Below are 4,242 nucleotides of genomic sequence, written 5' to 3'. Positions count from 1 at the left end.
TTGGCCCTTGATTAACTGTGTCAATCCTGGCCATCCATTGCCCTATTTTTGCTATAAATAGAGTTCTCCTTCCTCCATTTCGGGGATCCATGAATCTATGAATCTAAGAAGTCTTGCAAGCTTTAGCATCTCATTTATGCTCCATTTTAGCACATCTAGTCTCTCTTTGCAAAAGGAATTAATCTAATAAACATTTTAGACTACTTCCTTTATCATTAGCTTATATCATATAACTAGTATATCATGTTAGGATAGTATTACTACTAATCTTGTCATCTTATAATCTAGTTTATTGCATTTTTAGAATCATGCATAGATAGGATGCATTCTCATGTTAAAATCAATCAAAAGCATCCCTCGTTCTTGCATTTGTCATCCCTAAGCCACTTTACTCAGTGATCTGAGAGCAAAGGCATTGGCTTGAGGGACCCTGTGAGATAGAGAACCATGGAACCATCCTTGGGAAGTTGAGTCATTCTTCATGACTCCATAACTTGTAGCAAGAAGTCTTGTGGGTGTGTGGACAAGCCTCTTGCAGCTTCATTTTTCACATTTTAAGCTTCATTGACCCGCTTTTCCTGCATACATTTCTAGCACCCACTGTGGGGCACTACCCCATTAATCAAATCAGTTTTCAAAAATAAACACTTTTGCAGGTATGCGGGAAACAAGAATTAGCGTGTAGGAAACATCCCTTAGCGCATTTGGTGGATCTTTTAGCGCATCCAGCACACTGTTTAGCACATGGGGTCTATACTCTAGCATGTGAAGTCCTTACCTTAGCGGAAAGTCTCCACTAATCTTTTCCTATAGGTCTCGATGTGGGAGAAAAATAGAGTAGCGCATCTGAAAAATAGTTTAGCATGTTGGGCCTTTTCGATAGCGCATCCAGATTACTTTGTAGCACATACAGTTTGTTCTGTAGTGCATCACAAACTGAGACAAAAAAATAAAAGTTGTAATTGAGTGCAAAATTAGACTTGTTGAAGTCCACATTTGTCTAACAATTTTGCTTGTTATTTCGCAAGGTTCTAACAATTTTCTTGCAGATAGGAGCTCCATTTTTAGGATCATTAAGATAGTTTAGAGTTTTTACTAACTTAGATAAGTTAGTTAAAATTTGAACCTCTTTTAATTTTTCTTAAAAGTGAACTCACATTTCAGTTGGGTACCTAAAAAGAACCACAATCAAAATCTTTCTTGCTTTCATAGGAGAAAAAATTTCCTTTTTGGGTTATTAAAAAGAACAAGACAATCTTTCATTTTGAAAAAAACTTTAAAAACAACCTCACCATCCTTTGGTGTTTAAAAGGATCAACTTCAAATTTTTGTAAAGTAAAAGAAACCACATTTGTCAAATTTTTGTTTTCAAGTTAAAAGGGGAAGTCCTTCCCCTTTCATCGATTTCTTTTGTTGACCACCAAGATCAAAGTTCTGCTTTGTTGACCAGGTTCTTTTCCTAGATTAGAAAATCATTGCTTTGAAGGAATAAAATAAACACCATGTTTTTGTGGAGCAACATCTCCCTATAGATTTTAATAAATCATTGCAATGAAGAGTTAAAAAGAACACTTGTTTGCTTTGCTACGAAAGTGGAAGGAATATGCTCTCCCCTTAACTGGGTGATCAAAAATATAGACCACTCTTATGCTTTCAGTGTTTATTGCATTTAAATCCTTTAGTAGGCTTGCCTTCCCGAGGGGTTGAAAAACTCTTAAAGCCATTTTTGGCCGGTGTGAAGGGAACGACCTAAGTGGGAAACGAATTTGATGCCAAATGTTCCAACCCACTATAATCAAAAGTGGAAAGTGACGAAAGTCCTTTTCAATGGTTGCACGTAGCGATTAGCCTTCCCCCAATATCCTTGAGATATGCAAAGCCTTTGATCTAAAGGTTGGGAAGCCTCCTGAGGGAGTTTATCACTGACGACCGAACAAGAAGCTTGATTACGAACCTTAGCATAGAAACTTTGAGCCGAGTTGATAACCAAACATTTGTAATATCATAGTGCAAGGGTGGGGAAGAATGTGCCCCCAAGATTGCTCACCATATATCTCCCAAGATAACTATTCAATTGTGAATCAATTCACTTTGAGTTAATTTCTGGAAAAAAGGCAAAAAAATAGGTGCCCTCTAGGGGGTGACACGGTTGCTTGAGCTGATGAAGTATCAAGACTAGTGGGCTATGGTATTAATTATGACCCTTGAATAAAGAGTCTTTTTGAAGTGTATTCTTTGTATCCAAACCTATTGAAACATTGGGGATTTGAACACATCCTCGCAAAACATACACTTACTGTTTAGATTAAGCAAAAATGGTTACTTCTTTGGTGTTGTGTCTTCATTTGTTACTTCAAAAAATCATCTATCGTCACTGAAAACTCAAGGCAAAACCCCAAAATTACAGAAAACAATCAAGTCAGGGCAGTTTAGTGCATAAGAGCAGCATCTTAGCGCGTAGTAACCATACTTTAGTGCATCAAACCTTATCTTTAGCATGTAAACTCTTAGCAGTAGCGCTTTGCCAGAATCTAAAATCAATAGTAGCAGTTAGCACATTCTGAAAATAGTTTAGCACATTGAAGCATCAGCTTAGCACGTGGAAGTCAACCTTTAGTGCGTAGAGTATAAACAGTAGCGCATCAGCGGCTCATATTAGCACATGATATTTTAAACCAAAGCTGAAACAAATTTAACCAGTAAAACCAGTTAGCACGTAGCAAGGGGCAGAAGAGTGCATTGGGTCTTTTCCTTAGCGCTTTGAGAACATTCTGTAGGGCATAGCATCTCTATTTCAGCATGTGGTCAAAACCAAAAAAATAGGGGGCAAAATAGAGGTCAAATTGGAAAATTTTGAAAACATTTTCGAAAACCTCCTTTCATCAGCCTTAACTTCGTCAAATCAAAAAACCAAAAATAGAGTATCAAAAGCTATTTCCAAAGCATGTTTCTCATAAAACAAAAGTTGTCCAAAATCTGAAACTGGTCACATGATAAACATATCTATCCTATCAAAATTAGGAAACATCATCACAAGTGGCAAATAGGTCCTTTTTATCACATGGATTTTTATCCCAAAACACACTTGTTTAAAACTCCAAGTTGTCAAATTGAGTTTCCACATCGGGAAAGCTCTATTTCATATCATTTGATGCACTTTGTCGTGAGGGGGCATCTAAACCTTCACTTTGATAAAGTAAAAATTAAAGTTTCCAGAATAAGATAAAATGAATCCAAAACAACTCCAGAGGAAACCATTGATCTCTTGTGCATGACTAGTCCTCATATTCTAAGAAGAAATAATATTTATCATAACACCAAGTTGAAGAAACAGCAACCAAGTTCTTCGAAACTTGCCAAAAGAAATAAATTTGTATACATCAATCGTCAACTCTTCAAATCTCATCGAACATTCCTTTGTCATGTACGATTATATATTTAGAACAAATCAAACAAATTTGACAAGGAACCTTTGAAGAGTAGAGCATTTTGTCAAAAATCCATGTTTAGTCAACAAATAAATCATCGTGGAAAGATCAATCTAGCATTCTTTCCCGATGAGTGCGTCACTTATAATTTCCCAAGGTTACTACCACCAACCCTCGAATATTTCTAAAATGCCTATTGTCACTCGCTCTCAACAAAACAAAGTGAAACACAAACTGAATCCAACATGATTCAAAGGTTATTTAATCCTTTTGAAGGTCCACACCTAGAGGACACTGAAATTTTTGAAGAACTTCTTCAAGAATGTCAAGAAAGTGCTTCATTTCAAAAGCTTGTGGAAAAAATCATGGAAAATGAAAAAGATAAATACCTACTCATGCTGACAAGAAAAGGAGTTAAACTTCCGAAGGACTTTGATACAGACATTTTTCGAACAAGATCTCAACATTACGAATATCAAAAATGACAAAGAGAAGAAGATACACGTGACCCTGAGCAAGATATTCCTGAACCAAATCTACAAGAACCAAATCTACAGAGAAAAACATCCTCAAACAAAACTTACCATTGCATACCCCATTTCAGCCTAGAATTAATGCAAGAGAAGAATTCTTCCCTTGGCAAATCAATGCACCTTTGATTTCTCTTACTCAACAAATGCAAATATTACAAATACATATGCAAGATATGCAACAAGGTACAAAATTACGGTACTCCTTAACTAAAATTTGTCCTTATCCGTTTGACAGAAGATTGAACATGATACCTTTTCCTCCAAACTCAGATGTTCCCAAA

Source organism: Cryptomeria japonica, chromosome 7 (assembly GCF_030272615.1).
Source record: "Cryptomeria japonica chromosome 7, Sugi_1.0, whole genome shotgun sequence".
NCBI lineage: Eukaryota > Viridiplantae > Streptophyta > Pinopsida > Cupressales > Cupressaceae > Cryptomeria > Cryptomeria japonica.
This window is presented reverse-complemented; position numbering follows the sequence as displayed.